The sequence below is a fragment of the Ochotona curzoniae genome, unplaced genomic scaffold (assembly GCF_017591425.1).
Source record: "Ochotona curzoniae isolate NIBS_2020 unplaced genomic scaffold, NIBS_Ocur_1.0 contig_3498, whole genome shotgun sequence".
NCBI lineage: Eukaryota > Metazoa > Chordata > Mammalia > Lagomorpha > Ochotonidae > Ochotona > Ochotona curzoniae.
In genome coordinates, this window is record NW_024465885.1 from 11,838,308 (window position 1) to 11,851,198 (window position 12,891).

Below are 12,891 nucleotides of genomic sequence, written 5' to 3' on the forward strand. Positions count from 1 at the left end.
TAGGACTTGTGTTTAGCCTAATGGTTAGGATTCTGGTTCAGAATTCATATCTCATATCAGAGCACCTGAGTTTTATACCAGTCTACCTCCTGATTCAGCTTGCTGCTAATGTAGGATCCTGGGAGGCCGTGATGACGGCTTGAATGACTGGGTCCCTGCCACCCCCATGGAAGACCTGAATTGAATTTCTGGCTCCTGACTTTACCTCAGCCAAGCCCCTGCTCTTACAAGCTTTTGTAGAGTGAACTGTTTCTGTTTGTATCTTTCTGTCTGTCTCTCTGCTTCCTGGATGCTCCCACTACTGATTCAGCTCCATGCTAACAGCCTGCGAAAAGCAAGTGGCCCAGGGTTTTGGGCACCTACCACTCCCACGGGAAACCTGAAAGAGCACCTGATTCCTGGTTTCAGCCTGGCCCAGCTCCGGCCATTGTGGCCATCTGAGCTAATGGAGTGTGTGTGTCCCTCTTTCTGTGTTACTCTTTCAAGTAAATAAACAAATCATTTACAAAGGAGAAAGAATAAGAGTGGTTGTGGCACCATTGAATAAGTGCCTCCACTATTCATATAGAGGTGCAACTGCTTGCCCACAATTCTCCACATTAAGATTTCAGGAGGGTGGACATAACACTCTTAAAGCACCAATCCTAAACCAAATGCGAAGTCAGGATCAAACTGATGAATACAAAAAGAGCCAGCCATCTCCAGACAATATTCTGACATATTGATTTCATTTTCCCCTGTATAAGCTGTAGGAAACAGAAGGGGTGAGAGACAGATATTTAGCTTAGTGGCAAAGATAACCACGTCCCATTTGTGAGTACCTGGGTCAGTATTTGCTTTGCTCTTGACTGCATCATGCTGATACAGATCCTGTGAGGTAGAGGTTCATGTCGCATACATAGGAGCCTTGAAGTGCCTTCTTGGTTCCTGGAATCAGCCCCAGCCATGCCCAGCTGTTGTAGCCATTTGGAGAGGGAATTAGTGGATTGAGCTTTCTCTGTCCCTCTCTTTCTGCCTCCCAGTAAGTAATGTAAAAGTGAATTTGGGACACTGAGTTCTGCTCTCCCAGTATCCAGGTCCTTCCCATATATGCTCACACAGGTGTGGAAGAAGCAGTGAACATGGACTTAGGGGCAAGTGTCGTAATTACAGTGCAGAAAGAATTCTAGAGAAAGCCAGGGTGGTATGGAAGGTAGCTAAAGAATATGGGCAGCACGGTCTAGGCTTGGAGGAGGAATCAGCAAGTCTAGAGTTAGGGACTGGGCTTCAGCCTCTTTCCTGAGTGAAGGGGGGAAAGCCTCTAACTAACAAACTTCAGATGCAGCCCTTCCAGACAGGCTAACAGACTGAGCAGAAGTCAAGGTTTATTCATGCATAACAGAACCAGCCAGGGGAACCTTTCTTTAACAGTAGAGATTGCAATGCTGCCTCCTGCTTTTAACTTCTCATTGTGGTTTGCATGGATTTCTTTTTAAGATTTATTTACTTTTGGGGCCCGGCGCGGTGGCGCAGTGGCGCAGTGGCGCAGTGGTTAAGGTCCTCACCTTGCACGCCCCAGGATCCCAAATGGGCGCCGGTTCTAATCCCGGCGGCCCCGCTTCCCATCCAGTTCCCTGCCTGTGGCCTGGGAAAGCAGTCGAGGACGGCCCAAGGCTTTGGGACCCTGCACCCGCGTGGAAGACCTGGAAGAGGCTCCTGGCTTCGGATCGGCATAGCATCAACCGTTGCGCTCACTTGGGGAGTGAATCATCGGACGGAAGATCTTCCTCTCTGTCTCTCCTCCTCTCTGTATATCCGCCTTTCCAATAAAAATAAAATAAATCTTTAAAAAAAAAGATTTATTTACTTTTATTGGAAAGGCAGTTTAGATTCACAGAGAAGAGAGACACAGAGAAAGATCCTCCATCCTCTGACTCACTCCCCAAGAGACCACAGCTGTCAGAGGTAAGACGGATCCGAACCCAGGAGCCTCCTCTGGGTTTTGGCTCCTGCACGATCCCAAAGCCTCAGGCCATCTTCCACTATTTTCACATGCCATAAGCAGAAAGCTGGATGGAAAGTGGAGCAGCGGGGACACAAGCAGGTGCCCACGTGGGATCTGGTGCTTGCAAGCTGAGGATTTAGTTATTGAACATCATGCCAGGCCTGCTTTGGTGAATTTTGTCTTTTTTTTTTTTTTTTTTTTTGTACTTGAAGAGAATACCTGCTGCTAAGTTGCCTGGTTCTTTTTTCATGACAAATCTGTTTATGAGAAGTTGGAGTAGCTTGTAGGAGACTCTGCCATCAAGCCTGGAACGGAGTGGGCCCATGGCTACTGGCCAGTAGAACACCGCAGCTTCTTGGTGACATTATATTGATTTTGGATCATTACATTTTTTTATGGTAATAAAAAGTTCCTTGGAGTCTCAAAAAAGGTACATTTAAAAATAGACAATGAAGGGCCTGGCGCGGTGGCGCAAGTGGTTAAAGGTCCTCGCCTTGCACGCCCGGGATCCCATATGGGCGCCGGTTCTAATCCCGGCAGCCCCGCTTTCCATCCAGCTCCCTGCCCGTGGCCCGGGAAGGTAGTCGAGGATGGCCCAAAGCTTTGGGACCCTGCACCCACATGGGAGACCCGGAAGAGGCTCCTGGCTTCAGATTGGCATAGCATCAGCCGTTGCGCTCACTTGGGGAGTGAATCATCGAACGGAAGATCTTCCTCTCTGTATATCTGCCTTTCCAATAAAAAAATAATAATAAAAATAAATCTTTAAAAAAAATAGACATTGAAGTATAAACAAGTTCTTCAGTTGAAAATTAAGCTAGTTTATTTATACCTTGAAGATTTTAGTACTTAAAAGCTTAGACGGGCAAGCCAGGCTAAGCCAGCTCATATCACCCGCTGGCAAATTGGAGAACCAGAATGGTGTGGGTCGTGCCTGGACGGACTGTAATACCAGCCAGTTCACATTAGGGCTGGGACTGGGGGGCTGGTTGGGCTGGCTATGCTGTATTCCCCACCAGCGTGAGCTAGAATTGGGGGTGGGCCGGGCCAGGCCAGGTTATAGCACCCACTGGTAAATGCCGAGGTGAAGTGGACCATGCCATACTGGGTCACAGCACCCAAGCAGCATACCTGAGACCCACAGGGAGAGCGGGCAAATCTGATATGGAAGCTATGAGGGGCTCCCCTGCTGGGCCACTATTCCCACTGGTGAGTGTGAGAATTGGGATTGGGGGCAGACCAGGCCGGGCAGGGGGCTACAACACCAGTTGGCCTCATGTGAGCTGGATCGGGGACAAGCCAGGCTGGGCAGACTGTACCTGCTGGTACATTCATAAGCCAGAGTGGTTATGGATTGGTTGGGCTTTGCGGCAGCATCAGCTAGCAGATGCTGGCACATGGAGTAAACTCTGTCAAGCTAAACCGCAGTACCACCTGGAGAGCGCAAAACCCGGGAGTGGGAGTAGGCCCATTAGGGAAACAGTGGGCACCTCTCTGATGAGCTGCAACTCCCGTTAGTGAGTGTGAAAACCAGGACTATGGGAAGGCATGGTATACAGAGTGACACCTGCCAGCACGTGTGTGGGCTGGATAGTGGGGCCGGTTGGGTTGAACTAGGCTTCAATGCCCATTGACATGTAGGAGAGCAGAATGAGATGTGGAACAGACTGGACCAGTCTGCTGTTCATGCAAGTAAGCACGGGAACCAGGGCAAGGGTTGGGCCTGGTGGGGGTTATTGTGGGTCACTCCACAATATGTGAGGGCCAAGTGTGTGATGGCCAGGATTGGGCTGGACTGCAACACCCATCAGTTTGCGTAAAATACAAGGTTGGAGACAGAACTGACCCAGCAATTGCAACTACCAGAGTATGTATAAGCTGATTTGGCCGACGGACTGTGCCGGGCCCTATACTGGTATGCACACACAAGAAATGGGTCTGGGATCACCTCACATGAAGTTGATTTGGGGATCCCCCCACCCCAGCTGAATTGCTGAACTCAGGACCCCAACCATGAAGAGAACTGCAAGTTCCATGGTCTGACCATGGAGTGCATGTATCAGAGGTGGGCCTCTTCAGTGGCTTAGATGGAGCAGCAGACAGCATATCCAGGTGCACATGGAGGATACGGCGGTCCATCGGAGGCTGCAGAAGACAGCTGGTACCATAACAGAGGACGAAGGACAGAACAAATCGATCAACTACCTCAGCCAAGCATTGGCAGTGAAAATCTGGGCAAATGGAGATACTAGGGTAAACTACATCAGACAGTGGATTCTGGAGAGATTTCATCATGATTGGAATGGTGAGATTGGCAGCAATACAGAACTGTTGAACTATCAAAACCACTTGAACAGGATCCTTGGAGCATGCCCCACATCGGGGACCCTGGGATGGGTAGGAGGCTGAGTGTGGCTTCTCCCCTTCTCTCTCCCCTTCCCCCAGATACAGGAATGAAAAAAAGAGAATGTGGAAACAGTGGTCTCACCCACTTTCCCCTAGCCTTTGACCCTTTGCATCTTAATCAAATATGTAAAAGTTAACAAAAATAAAATTTAGACAAAAAAGCTTAGAAGGGGGACTAGAAATAGGCAAATCCTCCTTTTGCAACACTGGCATCCCACATGAGCACTAGTTTGAGTCCTGGCGATTCCACTTCTGATCCAACTCTCTGCTAATGGCCTGGGAAAGCAGTGTGGTATCCTGCTTTGGAACCCTGAACCCGCATAGGAGACCCAGAAGCTCTTGACTCCCAGCCACAGACCAGGCTTGCTGTAGCCATTGATGGCCATTTTGGGGAGTGAATCAGCAGATGCAAGATTTCTCTCTGTGTGTCTCTCCATCACTCACTCTGTAAATCTGACTTTCAAGTAAAACAAATATATTTTTTTAAAAGCTTAGAATGTTTTTTGAAAGTGGTAGTTTTTGCTCTCCACTTTACCTTTGATTCATTTTTTAAAATAGAACAGATGTGATGGTTGTATGTGTAAGTCAACGTGGCTGAGATATAGCTTCCAGATATGTGACAAATCTGTGAGAGTGGTGAGATTAAAATCTAAACCCATGACTTGGTTTTTTAAATATATATTTTTATTTTGCAAGAATTTTGTATTAGAGTTTTAGAACCAATACATGTACTCCAAGATCATACTGCATATTTTTCCCTATTGCTGGGATTTGAGTCCAGCAATCTAGTTGGGAAGTCTCCCAAGCCATCTCTCCTGGAGTGACCTCAGACCTGATTCTTGTGCACACCGGCTAGTGCAGGATCAGGTTCAGTCAGTCACCCCCCACTGGCATAGCCTGTCCTTCCCCCAGCCATGGCTGTTGCACTGACCAGCAGGAGTTGTGCCTAGCCTGACAAGAGCTCTTACCCATGGGTACCACCATCTAACCCAGCCTGGCCCATCCCCAGGCTCACATGTGAGCCAGCAGGTGCCTTGGCCTGGCCCAACCTGGCCCACACCCATTCTGACTTTTTTTTAATAAGATTTATTTACTTTTATTACAAAGTCAGATATACAGACAAGAGGAGAGACAGAGAGGAAGATCTTCTATCCGATGATTCACTCCCCAAGTGACTGCAATGGCCGGTGCTATGCCGATCTGAAGCCAGGAGCCAGGAACTTCCTCCATGTCACCCACATGGGTGCAGGGTCCCAAGGCTTTGGACCGTCCTCGACTGCTTTCCCAGGCCACAGGCAGGGAGCTGGATGGGAAGTAGAGCTGCTGGGATTAGAACCAGTGTCCATATGGGATCCCGGATGTTCAAGGCAAGGACTTTAGCCACTAGGCCATGGTGCCAGGCCCCCATTCTGACTTTCATGAACATCAACAGGTACTACAGCCTTGCCGAACCCTGACTACTCCTAATCCCAGCTCTCACACTCACCAGTAGGAGCTGCAGCCTAGCAAGGGAGTCCCCAGAGTTCTCTTACCTAGCCCATTCTCAGACCGGGATCTCACGCCTGCCAGCAGATACAATGGCCCTGCCCTCATTCCCAGCCTTTGGATATACTGATGGGTGCTGCGGCTTGTCCCGTCCCAGCCTCCTTTCTACCCTCAAATCCCATGAGTGTCAGGTGGATTCCTGTCAGACAAGTTCCACAGTCCACTCTGGCTCAGTGCAATGGATACTGCAGTTCCACAGAGGCAAGCCTACAAGTCCTCTACAGAATCTGCCCTCAGATCTGGTTCTCTCAGGTTCGGGTGGATGCTGAGAACCAGCCTGACATGGCCCAAACTCTGCCCTAACAGTCACTGGTGGGTACTGCTGCCTAGTGCAGCTTGCCATGACCCCCAGCCCTAGCTTTTGCATGTGTTAGCCGGCAGTGGATGATGCTGCTAAGCCCAGCCCAAGTCTCCTATGTAGGCAGGTGCCTTGACCTGCCTGGGGGCCAGGGTGGTATGTCCCAGGATGGCATTTCCCAACTTTCCCACATATCTTTAAAAAAAAATAGACAACTATGCTAGCACACCATAATAGTTAACACAGATTTGGCATTAATCAGGCCCAGAATGCCTACCTACTATTAACTTATTTCTCCTAACAACGTAAGGCTTGCCTAGGTACAAGACAACCTAGGCAGTCGCCCACAGCTGGGGCACACAGTTTTTCAACCTATTTTTTTAATGTTCTGTTTATTTTATTCACTTGAAAGTGAACCCAGGATTTCCAGTATGGGTTGTAGGTACCCCAAGTAAAAGCTACACATCTCCTAGTTTTTGTATTTTTTTAAAAAGATATACTTATTTATTTATTTTTTCATAAAGAGTTAGAGAGTGGGAGAGACAAAATCAGAGACAGAGAGGTCTTCCAGCCCTGGGTTCACGCCTCAGATGGCCACAATAGCCAGGGATGCTCCAGCTTGAAGCCAAAAGCCAAGAGCTTTATGCAGGTCTCCTCTGTGGAAGACAGGAGCCCAAACACTTTGTCATCTTCGGCTTTTCCCAGGCCATCAGCAGGGAGCTGGATCAGAAGTGGAGCAAGGAGGACACAAACTGGTGTCTGTCATACCACAGATGCCTGTCCCAACCTTTGCATTTTAAATGACTGGGAAAATATTAAAAGAATAAATGATTACATGATATTCCCCGAGAAACCTTGCCTGGGATGACCTGACTCTTGTGTGCACCAGCCAGTGTAGGGTCAATTTCAGTCTGTCACCTACAGCAGCCTACATGCAAAATGGTGGATGCAACTGCCTGCTCAGTTCCATCCCTCGCTCCATCTCTCACGGGTGCTGTGGCCCAGACCAGACCAGCCCACCACAGGCCCGGGCTTCATACACACCAGAGGGAGTGGTTAGAATGACCACTGCTAAGTTCCACCAGGCCTACTCCAGCTCTGGTTTTCGCATGTGCTGGCATATTCTGTGGCACAATCTGTCCTGAATCTCATCTGGCTCTCCTACACACCCATGGATGCTGGGGTTTGGTTCAACTCGATCTGCCCCCAGATCTGGTCCACAAGTATGCTGACAGGTGCTGCCACCTTGGCCATCCTGACCTCCCCCAGTCCTGGCTCTCCTTTTCATTATCAGGAACTACAGCTCCACAGACGAGTGCCCAGTTTCCTTATAAGGCCCACACTAGCCCTGGATCATATGCCTGCCAGGGTTACTATGGTCCAGCTTAACATGATGTGTACACAGTCCTGGCACTTGCACTTGTAGCCTGGGCTACCTCCAGACTGCCCCAACCCAAGTCAGCTCTCACACTCACCCGTGGTAGCAGCAGTCCAGCAAGGGAGCCCCCAAAGTTCCTCCAAAGGCCTGCTCCCAGCTCCAGGTCTTGTGAATGTCAGCTGGTGCTGGTGCTGTGGCCTAGTCTGACTTGGCCTGCCCTTAGTCTTGGCATTCAACAGCAGGTCTATGCCTGGCTCAGCCTGGGCTGCCCCCGGTCTCAGATCTTGTCAACAGGTGCAGCAACTTAGCCCAGCCTATCCCAACATCATCCCTCATGTGAACTGGCAGGTGTTATAGTTTGGCCAGGCCAGGCCTGTGCCCTGTCCTGGCTCTCACTTATACCAGTGTGTGTGGGGGACAGGCCTGGCCCAGCCCACCCCAGACCCAGCTTATACGTATGCCAATGGGTGCTACAGCCCTCCTGGCCTGGCCTGCCCTAACCTAGCTCTTGTGCTCACCAGTGGGAGCTGCAGATTATGAGGTGAGTTCCCCAATTCCCCTGTCATGCCCACTCCCGGCCTGGTGCTCACGTGTGCTACCAGATGCTGTGACCCAGCACGACAATGCTGGCCTCCAGTCCTGGCACTCACTGGCCTGAGTGACCCGCACCCTTTCTGGCTCTCAGCTACAGCCTAGCTCAGCCTGGCTTAAACCTAGACCTGGCTCTTATGTGACCTGATGGGTGCCACAGTCTATCCTAACCTGACCCACACCCATGCTAGCTCTCACGAGTGCAGCAGGTACTAGAGCCTTGCCCAGTTTGACCCACCCCCCAGACCTAGCCTATCTGCATGCTGATGGGTGCCACAGCCTTACCCACTCAGGTCCACTCACAGCCCAGCTCTCACACTCACCAGTGGGAAGATATAGCCCAGCAAGGGAGTCTCCAGAGTTCCTTACCAGGCCTATTCCAAGCCCCTGGTCTTGCATGCGCTGGCAGATGTTTATCCTAGCCTGGCATGCCCTACTTGTAGTCTCAGCTCTAGCTGGCAGGGGTTGCAGCCTAGAGAAGCCGTGTGTGGCCCGCACCCTGCCCTGGCTGTTGTGCACACAAGCGGGTGTTAAGGCCTGGCCCAATCTGACTCACCTGCAAACCTGGCTCACACATGCCAGTGGGTACTGCAGCCCTGTCTGGCCTCACTTGCCCCCAGCCCTGACTCTCATGCTCATATGCGAGGGCTGCAGCCCAGAAGGGGAATTCCCAAAGTTCTCCTACCAGACCCACTCACAGTCCCAGATCTCATGCATTGCCACAGGTGCTACAGCCTTGCCTAGCCTGGCCCAGCCCCCTACCAGTCCCAGATCCCATGAGTGTCAGGTGAGTGCCATGGTCCTGTCTGGCTAGGCCCTTCAACACCCCCAGCTTGCCGCACATACTGGTGAGTGCTGCAGTCCAGAAGATGCAAGCCCACAAGTCATCTACAGAATTTGCACTTAGATATGGTTCTCTCACATTCTGGTGGGTGCTGTGGCTCAGCATCTGCTCTGACATTTGCAGGCAGGTACCGCAGCCTCACCCAGCCTAAAATGACCCTCAGCCTCAGCTTTTGCATGTGCCAGTGGGCAGGAAGTGATGCTATTTAGGCTAGCACAGGTCTCCCATATGGGTGGGTGCCTTGGCCTGACCCAAACATACCCTCTGCCTTCACACCTCTGAATCACTGCATCTCAGCTCCCTTGCCTACCTGCAAATGCAGTGACCTGGCCCATGGAAGACTCTACAATTCATTCCTCCCCTGCAAAACATGCCTTCAGCTTCTCCAACCCCAACATGTCCTCAGACCTGCTTCCCTAGGTTATTGGTAGCCCACCTAGGGGTCAAGGTAGCATGTCCCAGGTCAGCGTTTCCCACCTTCCCCACATATCTTTTTTTTTTTTAAGATTTATGCATTTTTATTACAAAGTCAGATATACAGAGAGGAGAAGAGATAGATCTTCCATCTGCTGGTTCACTCCCTAAGTGGTCGCAATGGCTGGAGCTAATCCAATCCGAAGCCAGGAGCCAGGAACTTCTTCCAGGTCTCCCATGTGGGTGCAGGGTCCCAAGGCTTTGGGCCATCCTCAACTGCTTTCCCAGGCCACAAGCAGGGAGCTGGATTGAAGGGAAGTGGAGCAGCTGGAACATGAACAGGTGCCCATATGGGATCCCAGCATATGCAAGTAGTGGGTTAGCCAATAGGCCATTGCATCACCACCCCCACAAACCCATATCGCAAAAAAAAATTAGAATAGTCAGCTCTGCTGGCATACCATAATAGGTAACTCAGATTTGGCATTAACTAGGCCCAGGATGCCTGCAGCTACTGGCTGCTTTTCTCCTAGCAATGTAAGGCTTGCCTAGATACAAGGCAACCTAGGCAGCTGCCTTCAGCTGGGGAATAAACAAATATTAAAAAAAAAAAAAAAAAGAAAAGAAAAGAAAAAGAAATGGGCTCTCGGGGTCCCTCTAGTGGGGACGGGAGATGTAACAACTGCGCTGAGCAGAATCAGGACACAGGATGTCGAGGCAAGAGGAACCAACGCAAGCTTTATGAGTTATAATAGCTGGGCAACTTATACCATAATTTTTGCAGGGCAAGCAGGCAGATGAAAGTTACTAGTTAACTAGACAATAGCAGACAAGCTACTCTAACAACAGATCACAAGGGACTGGAAAACAATCACCAGGTCTCAGGCAACAGGATAAACAAACAGGAGTTACAGGAACCAATACTGGTAAACAAACAGCTCTAACTAGAAAAGGAATCTACCAGAACATTGTCAGTACTCAGATACATTCAGGCCACAATCAGTAAGAGAAGAGGAAGATGGTGGAGACGCCTCACACCTCTCCAGGCACACTCAGGCAGCAAGGCGGCCCACAGTCTCAGCGGCAAGTTTGCTTCCTGTATAACTCTGCTGAGAACGGCTGAGATTTGGGGTCCCTCGGGCATTTGCTGTTGTGACTGAGGGGATAAATGTCCACAATGGGCACAGTATATGAACAGGCATTTTTCAAAGCATGAAATTCAAATGTCCAACAGATACAGGGAGTAAGAACATGCTCAGGATAACTAACCATCAGGGAAATGCAAATAAAAACCACAATGGGGTTGGGGGGAGCTCGCACCATGGCATAGTAGGCTAAGCCTCTATCTGTGGTGCAGACATCCCATTTAGGCAACTGTTCCTATCCAGACTGCTCCATTTCTACTCCAGCTCCCTTCTTACGGCCTAGGAAGGCAGCGGAGGATGCCCTGAGTCCTTCGGTCCCTGCTCCCAGGTGGGAGACCCAGAAGAAGCTCCTAGCCCTGACTTCAGTTGGGCTCAACTCCGGTCACTGCAGCCATTTGGGGAGTGAACCAAATCTTGTGGTGTAAGTTAAAACAAAAAGCAAGATCTCCACACCAACATAAGTCTGCAAAAAAAATAATTACTAATTTGGAATCCAATTGTAGTACCAGGTGCCTCCCAGGAGATGGCGCACCTGCATTACCTTTTCAAAATAGGCTACATTGCAAAAGCAAAATTGGAATTTTACAACGCTTAGCATTTTAATTCTACTAGCATCACTTTCTTTTTTTTTTTTTTAAGACTTATTTATTTTTATTACAAAGGCAGGTATACAGAAAGGAGGAGAGAAAGAGAAGAAGATCCTCCATCCGATGATTCACACCCCAAGTGAGCACAACGGCTGGTACTGCACCAATCCAAAGCCGGGAACTAGGAACCTCTTCCGGGTCTCCCATGTGGGTGCAGGGTCCCTAAGCTTTGGGCCGTCCTCGACTGCTTTCCCAAGCCACAGGCAGGGAGCTGGAAGGGAAGCGGGGCTGCCGGGATAGAACCGGTGCCCATATGGGATCCTGGGGCACTTTCAAGATGAGGATTCTAGCCACTAGGCTAGCGCTCTGGGGCCATGTACAGATTTTTAAAAAATAATTTTTTATTTGCAAAGCAGATTTACAGCAACAGGACAGAGAAAGATCTTCCCCTGGCTGGTTCACTCTCCAAATGGCTGCAGGGGGCAGTGGTGGGCCAATCCAAAGGCAGAAGCCTGGAGCTTCTTCTGGGTCTCTCCTGTAGGTAAAAGGGCCCAGGGACCTGAGCCATTTTTTTTCACTGATTTCCTAGGTACTCAAGAGGAAGATGGATCAGAGGTGGAGCCGTTTGGGCTCCAACTCCTGCCTAAATGGGATGGTCGCACCACAGGAGTCTCAACCTGCTATGCCATGGTGCTGGCCCCTCATGGAATTCTAACTGCAATGGACTGTATCTCCTTCGATTCAACTATTCAAAGTCTTTTAGTTTACTCTCTCTTCCTCCATTGCTTAAATATTGTCATTTTCTGATTCCTACTTTTTTCTGATTCATGCTATGGTCACTAGTAGAAAGGGTATATCCAGGGCCCGGCGCAGTGGCGCAAGTGGTTAAAGGTCCTCACCTTGCACGCCCGGGATCCCATATGGGCGCCGGTTCTAATCCCGGCAGCCCCGCTTCCCTTCCAGCTCCCTGCCTGTGGCCTGGGAAAGCAGTCGAGGACGGCCCAAAGCTTTGGGAACCTGCACCCGCGTGGGAGACCCGGAAGAGGCTCCTGGCATAGTATCGGCCTGTTGCGCTCACTTGGGGAGTAAATCATCGGACGGGAGATCTTCCTCTGTCTCTCCTCTCTCTGTATATCCACCTTTCCAATGAAAAAATAATAAAAATAAATCTTAAAAAAAAAAAAAAAAAAAGGGTATATCCAAGTTACACTTCAAGAAACTTTTAAATAATAAAATGAGGGCCCAGCACGATCGCCTTGAATGCACAAGGATCCCATATGGTCATCGGTTCTAATCCCAGCAGCACCAGTTCCCTTCCAGCTCCCTGCTTGTGGCCTGGGAAAGCAGTCAAGGACGGCCCGAGGCCTTGGGACCCTGTACCCATGTGGGAGACCTGGAGGAGGTTCCTGGCTCCCAGCTTTGGATTGGCTCAGCATGAGCCGTTGCGGTCACTTGGGGAGTGAATCATTGGATGGAAGATCTTCCTGTCTCTCCTATTCTCTGTATATCCACCTTTCCAATAAAAATAAGTCTTTAAAATAAAAATAGGGCCCGGCGGCGTGGCCTAGCCTTAAAAGCGCCTGGATCCCATATGGGCACCGGTTCTAATCCTGGCAGCTCCACTTCCCATCCAGCTCCCTGCTTGTGGCCTGGGGAAGCAGTCGAGGACAGCCCAAAGCTTTGGGACGCTGCACCCGTG